Below are 13,134 nucleotides of genomic sequence, written 5' to 3' on the forward strand. Positions count from 1 at the left end.
CTTCCCTTTTTGAGAGCACCAAGTGCTTTTCTATTGGTTGAAGTACATAAACATCAAAACAGCCTGCTCCTCAGCATGAGGATGCTTTTAAGACCACTGGGAGAAAGTAAAACCCCATTGTGGTTGGGAAGAGAGATGTTTTGTTTCATTAACCATGGAGTATCACTGATTCTATGACTTGCTTACTCTCTTAGGTGAATGCTTATGGAAGAAGACTTTCTTTTGCTTCCATAATTTCCTTTGTTTCTATAATTGGAAGAAAGCATAGCCAGATATAGATGTACTCCAGGGACATGTGAGGACTGGGGAGAGGGCAAAATAAGAGCTACTTACTGCTATTCTGTACTTTACATGTTTTCCTAATCTTACTTCTTCTTCTATTAAATATTTCTTCTTATTGAGAACTCTGCTATTAAACACTTCCCATTGGAATCTCTCAAACATACTGAGACAGCAGCCCCAAACAGACCTCCTCACTCCTGGGGATTTTCACTTTATCTGTGTCAAAACCCCATCACAGAGGCATGGAACACCCAATTCAATACATACAGCAAATCACTGCCAGAGCCAATAGCAACATCACCTTCCACTGCCATCCTCATTGCTTTAGCCATGCAAGCATCCGCTCTCGTCCTCAGCTCTCTCCTCCTTGAAGCATAGGGGTTGGAATGAGCTCAGCACGCAGACAGGGGACTGCCTGGATCCTTCCTATGATGCTGCTGTAATAGTTTCCACTGTGAAAAAAAGAAGAACGAGGATTCTAAAGCTTGCTTTTTTTTTCCCCAAAAATATATAAAATAGCAAGCCCCAGGGGAACATATGACACAAGCATCTCCCTCCTCCTATTCTTTCTGCATCATCTCGTACAACACATGCTGCCTGGTGGGAGGACTTCTGAGAGGAATTTGCCATAAGTGAAACTAACCACATTTATCATGCAGCTCCATAACCATTCACCTTATCAGTGTGTCAAGCCCCTCGGTGTAGCATGCTCACTGCTGTTACACACAGACAAGCTGTAGCACAGCAGTGCTACAACTGCCCCTTGCTAACCTTGCATAACATCTACCTGTTTATTAACTCTTTAAAGCCCTTGTGGGTTTCTGTAACAGTGCAAAACAAGAACTTGTTTTCCCTTGATTCTCAGAAAAACATAGAAAACCACAGAAAACCACACCAGGAGTCTGTCAGCCAGTTTCAAGTGTGTTCTCACTGCACCTGCCTCTATAGGGACTGGGGCACTGATGCAGATCAAAAGAAAAACTGACCTGGCACGAGCTGAAATGACACCAAAACCCATACCTCGGCTCTTTTAATGAGTAAATATTGTTTCATTTTAATTTTGCTTCATAATTTGCTGAAATTTCAATTAATCCACCAGATTTACTGCCATTCAAAGGCTGCATTCAAAGACACCTTGGGATTTCCTGCTTTTGGATAAGCCTCTTAAAGCAAAGCAGGGATGCTCAATGTCTCCCACAGGGTGTGGAGGGCTGCATCCTCCCCAGCTCTCCATGCTCTGGTCCGCCATGGGGACAGGCAGGGAGACCTATGCTACTTCCTCCCTGGAACTCCTGAAACAGATACATACAATAAGGCAGAAAAGTGTCCATTTCTCCGTCTTGACTGCAAAGTAAAGATGTAGGAAAGAGCACTATGAAATACTGAATGCTTGGAGGCAGCAAGCCAGAGAGGGATTTAGTTCTTTATCTAACAACTATAAGGGGCACCCCAGGAAAACAAACCTTTCAAAGCATTTAAGATAAATGAAAAGAACATTTGCTTTATACATAGTGGGATGAAATGATGGATCTCGTTGTCACAGTGCTCAAGTGTGCTCAGATAGGAATTAAATGATAACTTAGGTAATGCCCACTATATCTTGCCTGTTGCTTATACTTTCTCCCAAAGCATCTTTGACTTAATTACTGTGCTTGCAGGTGGTGTGTTGGGCTGGATGGAACTTGCTCTAACTCAGTACGGTGCTCTGACTCATTGCAGTGACCAGAGGCAGTGGGTGGTGACGTACCTGTTTCTTCATTAAACAGCTCTTGACAATCTGCATCCACCAGCTCCAGTTTTATTTTACACCTTTCTAGTGCCTAATTCTGCTGCTGCTGTTTCCAGCATATAAATGGAACTGCAGCTCTCTCCTTCTCCAGCTAATATGGAAAGGGCTGTTGAGCTCCTAATGAGCCCAGGTCATAAGTGATTGAATATCTGGTGGGTACTCCTCCTGTAAAAGTGAGACCCAGGGAGGGAATCTTAACTTGCAGTTTTCAGGAAATGGTTATCAGGTATTTTCCTACCCTTCCATTCGTTTTATGGTATTCTGGTTTGTGCGTACTATTTAATAATAATGATTTCTTGAGTACGGGAGAAGGTTGTTCAAATCTGTGGTCTGAATTACTCAGAGAGGGAGATCATATCTACACTCATTATGGTGTGCACTGTTACCTTAATCATACCTTAATGGATGAGGAAGGTCTCCATCACCTAGCTCAGGTTTTGGCATGAACAGAACCCATCAGAAGTTCAACGACTCTTGAATTGTCTAAACCGCTGTTTACCCTTGTCTAATTCCAGGGTTTCAGCACTCCAAAAATTTTTGGCATTTGTGGTTTTTGGAGTACAATTCATCTCAAATTCATGGTCTGGCTTGGCCAACCCAAAAGTGCCTTTTCCAATGAACTGATGACTCATTGAACAATTTTCTCCCACCTTTAGAGTCACACCATTTCATGGATGTGGATTCTTTGCTCAGAGAGATGGCTATCGCATCCGACTCCTCCATAGGAGTGTTGAAAGCTCAGGCTGTGGGCTGTGCAACTGTCTAGGACTAGCTTCTGTGGTAACTTGAGCACTTGTGCTACCTCCTCCTCTATTCTCTTTCAATTAATTTAGCAGATTTATTACCAGTCAAAGACTGCATTCGGCAAACTATTTCCCACGGTTAAGTTTACCAGATGTTGCAGTCGCCTTATGATTAGGATGTGCTTTGATTTGTGGGTCCATTATGTGCTTTGTCATTTCGCTTTCCACATGACTTACTTCCCTTCTGTTACACAGCTGTCAGGATAAACATTTAGATTTTAACATTATAAAAGAGGTAACACGTTTTCCCTTTGTGTGGAGAACCAGTGTCCAAACATCTTGTTTTAATAAGAAAAATGGTTCCCAAACCCAAAATTTCCCCATGAAATAAAGCACAGTCACCTGTGTCAGTCTGCTGCTCTGCTGGAGTGTTCACTGGAGGAGCTGCCTGACCTCTGCCTGCCTCCATCCCCAGTTGCCTGCAGAGATGGGTAGCTGCTCCTTGTGCCCATATCCTATGAAGCCTGCCCAGGATATGCGTTCAGCCATCTCCCCACACTGCTGCTTACTCTTCTTCAGAGGAGGTGTGAGCAGCAGCGCTGGGGCTGGGTCTTCCCCTCTCCTCCAAGCCATGCACCACATCCTCTGCCCACATAGTGTCTCACCACAGGTTGTACTGTCCAATGCCTGTGCATCACCCTGGCATAGGCTCTCCTGTCCCCACTGAGCTGCCTTTACCCCATTCATCTCTTATTCTCAGTTCCTCTTCTGTCCTGCAGTCATATGTGTGAATATCCTGCCCAGTTCTGGACCATATCCATACAGTCTCTTCATAGAATCATGGAATAGTTTGGGTTGCAAGGGACCTACAAAGGCCATCAAGTCCAGCACCCACTCCCTTACTCTGACATTCATCATGCACATTATGGCTATCCTATCTCCCCAGCAACCTCTTTCAGCCCTCTGTCACCCTCAAGCGCTTCATCAAGAAGGACTGAAAGCTTCTCCCTTGCTAGCAAGGCAGCCCAGTTTCTTGTTGCTTTAATACAGTCACTGACATTGCAGCAGCTCATCTGTGTGCCTGCATTGTGAATATTCATGACCCTCAGGTGGCCCTATACTGCTTTTCCAGGGCATTTGATGGTATTCCCAAGTGAGATGTAGCCATGGCAGAAGTATGGAGCCCTGCTCTAAGCCATGCCACGGCAGACTTGACTTCATGAAGAGCATCCTGTCCATTCCCATGGACAAACAATCTTTCAACCACCTAAGCCATCATCTATTTACAGCTCCTTACTTCTCCTACTTTTCCTATATTCTACCTACTTTACCTGCCCGTGAGGCCCTGATCCCTCTTCCCATGTCTTTATGCACCACCAACCAATCCTTATTGCAGAGGTGTCTCTTTGGGAAGCAACATAAATCGATCACTTTTCCAAGCATTATGAAATTCATCAGATTGGCAGCAAGGGAAACCTTCCTGAATTACTGAATGAAAGTGCTGACAGAGTTTGCTATCACTGGAGAACCACTGGTCATGCAAATATTACATCAGGAACTAGCTTCTGTGTCTGGGTTGTAATGCTGCCATTTAAGACTAACTTCTATTCAGAAACAAAAGTAATCCTAGAAAGTCCCTTTCCCCACCCCGAAGTGTAGCAAATGGAGATCAAAAGGCTATTTTTCCCCATAGTTTCAAGCTGAATAAATGCATTGAATAAATAAAATCATACCGAGTAGAGTGCTCCAAAACAAAATATCATTTAAATAGAAAAATAGTACCAAATCGCTGAACTTGTGGCTTTCAATGTTACTGAAGTGTAAGGATTGTTTTCATTTTCTGGGAAGTTGTATCAGAATGGTCATCTTTCTGAAAAATGGCTTTGCTTTTAAAGAAACAGTAGTTTTGAGACGAGGGGAATCCAATGGGATATTTCCAACTATCTGTGTGCTGTTTTGGACTCAAAAGAACAGAGCCCCTAAGTGGGAACTGACAGTATGACCTGCAGTATGACTGTTACAGTATGACCTGCAGTATGACAGCTCAGGTTGCTCTGAAGGTGGCTCTTAAGCCTGCACTGGCCAGATGCCACAGATTCATAGAATCACAGAACGGTTCAGATTGGAAAGGACCTCAAGATCATCCAGTTCCAACCGCCTGCCACGGGCAGGGACAACTCACATTAGACAGTGTCACCCAAGGCTCTGCCTAACCTGGCTTTGAAGAATATCCACAGTAAACCCCAAATATGCCACGGCACCCATAGGATCAAGGCTACCTTGTGCTTGGTGAGCACACTGGCATGTATGGAATCACAGAATAGTTAATGTTGGAAAGGGCCCTAAGATCATCCAGTTCCAACCCCCCTGCCATGGGCAGCGACACCTCACACTAAACCATATCATCCAAGGCTCTGTCCAACCTGACCTTGAACACTGCCAGGGATGGAGCATTCACAACTTCCCTTAGTAATCCATTCCAGTGCCTCATCACCCTAACAGGAAAGAATTTCCTCCTTATATCCAATCTAAACTTCCCCTGTTTAAGTTTCAACCCGTTACCCCTTGTCCTGTCACTACAGTCCCTAATGAAGAGTCCATCCCCAGCATCCCTATAGGCCCCCTTCAGACACTGGAAGGCTGCTATGAGGTCTCCAAGCAGCCTTCTCTTCTCCAGGCTGAACAGCCCCAACTTTCTCAGCCTCTCTTCATACAGCAGGTGCTTTAGCCCCTGATCATTCTCGTGGCCTCCTCTGGACTTGTTCCAACAGTTTCATGTCTTTTTTATGTTGAGGATGCCAGAACCGCATGCAATACTCCAAATGAGGTCTCACGAGAGTAGAGGGGCAGGATCAATCTATCTACTAGCAATCACTTGCTGAGACTCTCCCCCATATCTGGAGCACACCTGGGGATTCAGAAATGCTGTGGGTCCCCCAGAAGCCCCATCTCAGCGTCTCTGCTCCTGCTGGTCCTTCCTTTCCATCTCCCCAAAGCCAACTTGCTCCCTGAAGCACCATCCTTGATGCACCAGCACTTTAGAGCTTTGCTGCCCATCTCTGGGCTGCTCCAGGCAAGCGAGGGTAGGTAGTTCAACCACTTTTAGGCTGGAAGGCAGAGCCTTTAAAGATGAGAAAACCAGTGCTCCGAGCTTTTACTTCCTATCAGACTTTGCATCTCCTGTTCAGGCTGCACAAGACGGCTTTGTAATATGTAGAGCAACCAATACTGTGCGTTTCCATTGCTAGCTGTTACCACGACACAAGCAAGGCTCTGTCGAGGCTAAAAGGCTTCCTTAAATAAGTGCAATGATAATCCTGTCTAACTGCTTATTGCTGCTTTTATGTCTCGTTGCTAGTTTTTAGACTTTAAGGTCTTTGTGACTTTGCCTAATCTGATTTTTGGTAACAAAAACACTTATAGGAGTGTTGATAGTACAGCAAAGCAACGATAAACATGGCCACAGTATAGTGGCTTGGTTGTGCTGCCCCTCCTTCCCCCTAGATGAGTGGAAGACCTATATTTGGGTTGTGGCTAACCTATACCTGGGACGTCACAGCACAGCCCCTGCCCTTCTCACTTTATATTGACTAATAATAACAAAAACTACTTTGCGAGCTGTTTACCACCCACATGTATCAGTCCCCCCTAAAAAAGCCCCAGAGGAAATAACATGAACTAACAGGGTTTTTCTATTTATAAACAGAAAAAGAAACATGATTCCTAGTAGTAAAACAGGCAGATGTTTATCTGCTATGTCAGAAATGTTGAGTTGGTTTTTTGAAATTCCAGATGTGAAGTTTCCTCTGCTTGTGTCAAAGCTGTTTCACCTTCACTTGCAACCTACACCACTGCCTCCTCTATCTCATTATCTCCACCTCACTTCTTCCCTCATTCCTTACCTTGCCTAGCTACACACGAGAGGACTGTTCAGGCTCAACCAGCAGGACAGCAAAAACCCATTGACACAAGGGCTCATGGAGCTTTTTTGTTGGCCCATGAGGCTTCTGCAAAATGCTTAAGTTCATGGTAGAAACCCACTGCAGCTGCATGGATCTCACTTGTCTAGTGCATCTGGCAAATGCTTTGGAAAGAAACAGGGTCTCTGCTTTCTCCATCATCTGCCCCAAGTTGTCTGCCTGTAAAATGGTAGAAATCAGGTAGCCCTTTCTTGTAAAAGGTTTTGAGCTCTGGGGTGGAAGAAGTGTATTGAGCTCTGAGGTTCAGGTATTTTGCAATAGATGCAAAGGCATAAGCAGATTCTTTTGCTCAGCGCTGGCTTCAAACATTTCTCTTCCCAAAGCATTCACAGAAGGGGCAAACAAGTGCAGAGCAAGGGTTGGTGGCTTCCCTTGCAGAGCAGTCAACGGCTCCCCTCCCACCCTCTTTTTTTTGAGCTTTGGCCTAAGGAACTCCAGACAAAGTCATTATTGTCTCATCTAAAATCACCTTCCACTTTCAAGGGATGCTGACAGATGAGGTCAAAGGAGGTGATCCTGCCCCTCTACTCTGCTCTCGTGAGACCTCACCTGGAGTATTGTGTGCAGTTCTGGTGTCCTCAACATAAAAAGGACATGGAACTGTTGGAACAAGTCCAGAGGAGACCATGAGGATGATCAAGGGCTGGAGCACCTCCTGTATGAAGATAGGCTGAGAAAGTTGGGGCTGTTCAGCCTGGAGAAGAGAAGGCTGCTTCGAGACCTCATAGCAGCTTCCAGTATCTGAAGGGGGCATATAGGGATGCTGGGGATGGACTCTTCATTAGGGACTGTAGTGACAGGACAAGGGGTAATGGGTTAAAACTTAAACATGGGAAGTTTAGACTGGACATAAGGAGGAAGTTCTTCACTGTAAGGGTGGTGAGGCACTGGAATGGGTTACCAAGGAAAGCTGTGAATGCTCCATCCCTGGCGGTGTTCAAGGCCAGGTTGGACGAAGCCTTGGGTGACATGGTTTAGTGTGAGGTGTCGCTGCCCATGGCAGGGGGGTTGGAACTGGATGATCTTAACCCGAACTATTCTGTGATTCTATGATTCTATGGTGAGGCAGTATGTTCACACAGCTCCTACCCAGGTGAGTGTGCTGCTTCCCTCATGGAGCTGCTGGGAAAGTGGGACACAGCAGGTGCCATGGTCAGGCAGGATAGCTGCAGCAGAGACCAGACCTGAGACCTGATTTCCTTTCAGTCTGAGTTTTACCCACAGGCCAACCTCATCTGGAAAACAGGCAAAGCAAAACAAAACAAACCAGCATGTCGAGACATATCCTGAAACTGCCTCAGTACGTTTGACAGAGGCCACAGAGCAATAGGGCATTATTGCATCTGAGTGGGTGCCTCTAACTTTCTATTGTTTTCTGTGTTTCTATTCATTCGAAGCACTGTTTGAGGCTGCACTTTGCAGTTTCCCATCCTGCATGTTCTGAGAAACATCCTCTGTTGATCGTTTTCCTTGTTAAACCATAGCAGTGGCAGAGTAAGGAAATTATTTGGGCTCTAGAAAATAACTTTAAGATGAGAAATCGGAGGTATTTTGTTTATTTTCTTTATTAACTTTATATTATATATATTATGTATTATTGTATTTATTAGCTTTATTTATTCATTCGAACTGAACAAAGAAGAAAATTTGAACCTGCGTCCATATGGATTTAAGTGAAGAAAAGTTCTGACTAGTGGAAATGAGTTAATGACAGATGAGGTGAAAGAAAAAATCCCAGCACAAGGCTTTCCACTTTTCTATCTTTCTGTCCAATTCTCTGACAGGCCAGTAGAAACGAAAAGCGAATCCATGAGACTGAATTTAGTTAAACACTACCATGACACCTTGAAGGCAATGGCAGGTCCATCATGACTTGAAGTCTTTGAAATGAAAGCTAGCTGTCTTTTAAAATTAAATCTTCCAGTCTATTTGAATTTCTTTGTTCAGTAATGCTCAATAAGGTAATTTCTAAGGAATTCAGCAAGAGAATCAGTACTGATGTATCCTGGGTGACAGAATTGTCTCAGTAGGTGAGACACAGCCTTTGGTAATGTATCCAGCATAAATACATATATTTGCTTATATATCACTAAAAATGCATTAAGATTCAAGACAAACTGTCCACAGGATAATATGTCTGCAGTGCTACCCATTCTTCATCTTACTCCTATTTTAATTTATCTACTATTTGACTGTCATGAATTCAGGGCTGAAGCTATCTTTTATGTGCACAGCCCTTGCATAGCCTGAGCTACCAAGTGCTTGATGAGCTCCCTGTCCTGACTTAGAAATGATCCAAACTTTATTCTCTAGGGAATAAGCCACCTTTAATCAATGAGAACTAGACAAGAGTATCAGTATTTTCCCAGTCACTTTAAGCCCTGAGAAATAAAAGAGGTACACTTGTGTATGCTGTGCCTGCACCACAATTTCCCCCCATGACAAAGAAAAATCCTTGTTTTTCTTCTTCTGGGTATATGTTCAAGGCTGAAACTATACTAACACAACCAATACAAAGGCCAAAACCAAGCCCAAAGTTCAAGGGCAATAAACCAATCTATTTTCACTTAAAACAAACTGGGGATTCACACAGTGCAGAGAACTGTCTCACTGCAACCAAGTACCTGATAGCCAAGGCTGGTGTTGTCAACCATTATATTCCCAGTAGATAAAAGTGCATAGATAGCAATTCACAGTGCTTAAACTTCATGCTTATCTTTTTTTCAGACTCCATGAAACTTTCATAATGAAACCCCCCAAAACAAGGGGAAGTGTATGGTTTGGTCTGGAAACCGTGAGCAGTTCTGTGGTTTTGCTTAGGTTTAGACTGAAACTAGCCCAAAGTAGGTAGTTTCTTCTAGCTGAATTTCATCTAAAGATTTTGAATTCATTCATACCTGAAACTGAGAGCGAAATGTAGGGGGCATGAATCCACATACCTTAAAAGAAAGAAAAAGGGTGAAAACACAAGTCAGGTTTGCTGAGTTTAGCACGACTTCCAGTTGCTTTGCATGGTGTTGGCTGCTGACTTGTTAAACTGTGGACCCCATGACTCTTTGGCTATTTGTGAGTTGTCAACTTCTTGTATAGGTACCCATCTTTGAAGGCATGGCTAATGCTTGCCTTCTGGCATTCTTTCTGCTTTGCCCAAATAAGCTAGAAATCCACATGTAGGCTGGCAGGCCTCCAGCATGGAAAAATCTAAGGAAAAAGTATGGAGAAGTAGGATTGCTGGAACACCCCTTGCTATTTGCTACATGTTTGATGGTTTCTTTTGATTGTCATTTGGGCATTTCAGTGTCCAACTCTTCTATGTAGGGTGAAAAACCTGCTTTTCCAACAGGAAAACTGCTGTGTGTTGTATGCCCATGAAGGTACTAAGACATTTGCACAAAGACATCAAAGAAAGATATAAAGGAAATAGTGGGGGTGGGATTCAAGAACAGACAAAGTAAAATTTATCAGTTTGCATAAATTGAGACTGACATTGCTAAGATTCCTGGGTTACATTAATTCAAGAGAAGCTGAAGTAGAAATGATATGAATATCAATGGGGACTCTGATTGGAATTCAAGACAGAAACACCCAATTTAATTCCACGGAGAGCAAACAAAACAGGATCCATGGTGAGCAAGTCCTTCTTGTGGATAAGAAATGCAGCTTTGATAAAAACTTTGTGCGTTTTTAGGGTAACTGTTCTAGTGAAAATGCTGGCAGGTACAGTACTTTTCCAGACAGTTTTGTTTGTAAGGACAAAGAAGAACTGTCACTCAAGCCTGATGATACTGATTTTGCTTTTTCATTCTCCTGTCACTTCTACATCTTATCTGGGTTATGTAAATGAATAGGCAGTTTTTCCAGAGGTGATCATGCCCTGGCAGTCATAGCTGTTGTGACGCAGTGATGCCTTGATTTCCTTACCCTGCTGTTACCAGTCCTCCTGGATGCACCAAAATAAGATAGCTCTCAATCCCTGGATCATCTCTGGTTGACGATGGCCTTGTATAGTTTCACTCACAGACACGGTGCATTATGTTTATTTGGTGGCTGCTACCCTCGAAAGGGTGATACAAAAGGTAGGTGTGATCCTTCACATGAGCAACAATGATCAATCTCCCAGCCCTCTGCCTGCTAATGAGGGTCATAAATCACAAGCATGCCCAGTCACTTCCCTGCCTTCAGCTATCTGAAAGATATCTAGACCAAGCAAATTGTTTCTATAACATAGGCTGGGAACACAAACATTACCAAACTCATTCATCCCACTTGACTATTTTAAGCTAGACTGAATCACTTGCCAAGAAAGCACAGTCTAGTTAACAGTGATGCCTGCCTTAGAATTGGTCTGGGGAGCTGAGAAAGATTCCACCCAACACATTTATAAAGATCTTGCCCCTTTTCAGTGAGTAAAGCTTGTGAGAAGCCAAGCAGCTCTGAAAATCCACTGCAGAAAAATGCCCATGCTGAGCTGTATGTTCGCACAACTGTAGACCAGTGTAGCCATAAATTGCATAGGGCTGGGATCTTAACAGCTGTGTTTAGAGATGCTGATTGCAGCCAAGTGCTACCCAGCTCCAAAGAGGGAACTTGCGGTACTTCTATGGTGATTTTTGTCTTTAACTATGGTTGTGGGAGACTAGAAAGAAGCTACTGCTTGAAGGTGTTCCAACCCTGAAAGTTCAACACACTTCTTATGTACAGGGAACACAAATAATGTTGAAGCTTTTGATATATATCAGACCAACTAGCCTTTAGTTCAGGATTCCACTTCTTATTATGGCCAGTTATTTAAAGTTTCATATTCATACACAGAAAACCCCTTATTACTACAGCCTAACACTTCCAGAACAATGCCCCTATATCTATGTCCCCAAAGACAATTGAGCTCCCCTTTCCATTAAAGAGGCATTGCCATCCTTTCCAACACTATTGCTCATCAGCATCCCCCCATGCCTCACACTCGTCCTTAGATGGTGTGGGAGGGCCACACACAGATGCAGAAAGCTGCTCGAGTCTGATCCTATCCCACAGCTCAGACCCCACCTGATGTTTCTTTGCCTGGCTCATCACCATTATAATTTTCCAGGTTTTCTGGGTCAAAACATAGCCCCTTTTCCTGCATAGCAAGTCAGATCATACAACCTGAAGGCCCCTTTCAGACTTAAAACATGCAAATCTCCTACACCTATTAAACATAAGATCCTTTTCAGGATTGAACCTTGCTCAACCTACTGCATTTCTCTGTCAGCTCTGGCTATACCTGGATACAGCTGGATTCGGTGTGTCTCCTTCACACAACACATGGTCCTGGTGTGTTCTCTACGATGTTCATCCAAAGTCCAGCACAAGAAAATGGAGCCGTTCCCTTCCTTTCACTGGGTTTCGATGCTCATGGTTATTTTTTCCTGCTACCAAAATCCATTTATTAGAACTTGCTCCTGCTGACCCAAACCACCTCACAGATTTGCCAAGATATTCAGTTGTGTCCAGAGACTTCAAGAACCATATTCAGATGAGCAAATGCCCTTTTTCTCTCCCTTAATGAATTTGAAATTGATATAATCCTCTTATTTGTGATTGTAGACCCCAAAGTAGGCACCAGAGTCTGAATATGCTTCTAGGTGGCTCAGTTTTTTATTATGCTGCTTGAACCACACAGAAATAGCCTGGTTTTTGGTTCTCAAGAAATTATGAGAATATTATGAAAACAGAGTAACTGGAATTTCAGGTATCAGAAATCTCTGGATGTGCCTAAAAAATCATATGAATAACTGCTTTATTATTGAAGTTATTTAGCGATCCCGTTTCTTCCAGCTTTGTGATTCATGTGTCATCTTCTTCATCCTACTCCCAAGTCATTAATCAGAATACAAAGGGCTTTAATACCCAGAAAAGAGCTTTTCTATTTGGATTGACTCTTAGCAGCAAAGCTCCCTACTTTGAGAAGGATGCTGCATGGGAAGAGCAGTTACTGTTTGGGCAGACAACAACTCCTACTGAGCAAAAGCACTCTCTGACACATCTGTGGAAGTTACTGCACTTTTATTTGTACTGCTTTAATATTGCATTTTATTATCTGCCCTAATATCTCTGGTTTCTACCTGCTCTTCAAAAGAGATGGATGATGTATAACACCTACGGTAACAAAAGGTGATTTTCTCCCTATAGCAAATTTTCAGCTAATTTAATATAACTGTTTTTCTATTGACTTACAAGGCTGACTGATATAAATCTTTTGAACAAGGAAGATGGTTGCACAGCATGAATAAATGCTATTAGCTTCCCAAGGAGATACTACAGTGCAGCAGCAGCGGTAAGCTTTCCTTTTTCTTGTTTTGCT

The sequence above is a fragment of the Neopsephotus bourkii genome, unplaced genomic scaffold (genome assembly GCF_033783945.1).
Source record: "Neopsephotus bourkii isolate Nb327-2 ecotype Australia unplaced genomic scaffold, CSIRO-AGI_Nbou_v1 NB_659, whole genome shotgun sequence".
Taxonomy (NCBI): Eukaryota; Metazoa; Chordata; class Aves; order Psittaciformes; family Psittacidae; genus Neopsephotus; species Neopsephotus bourkii.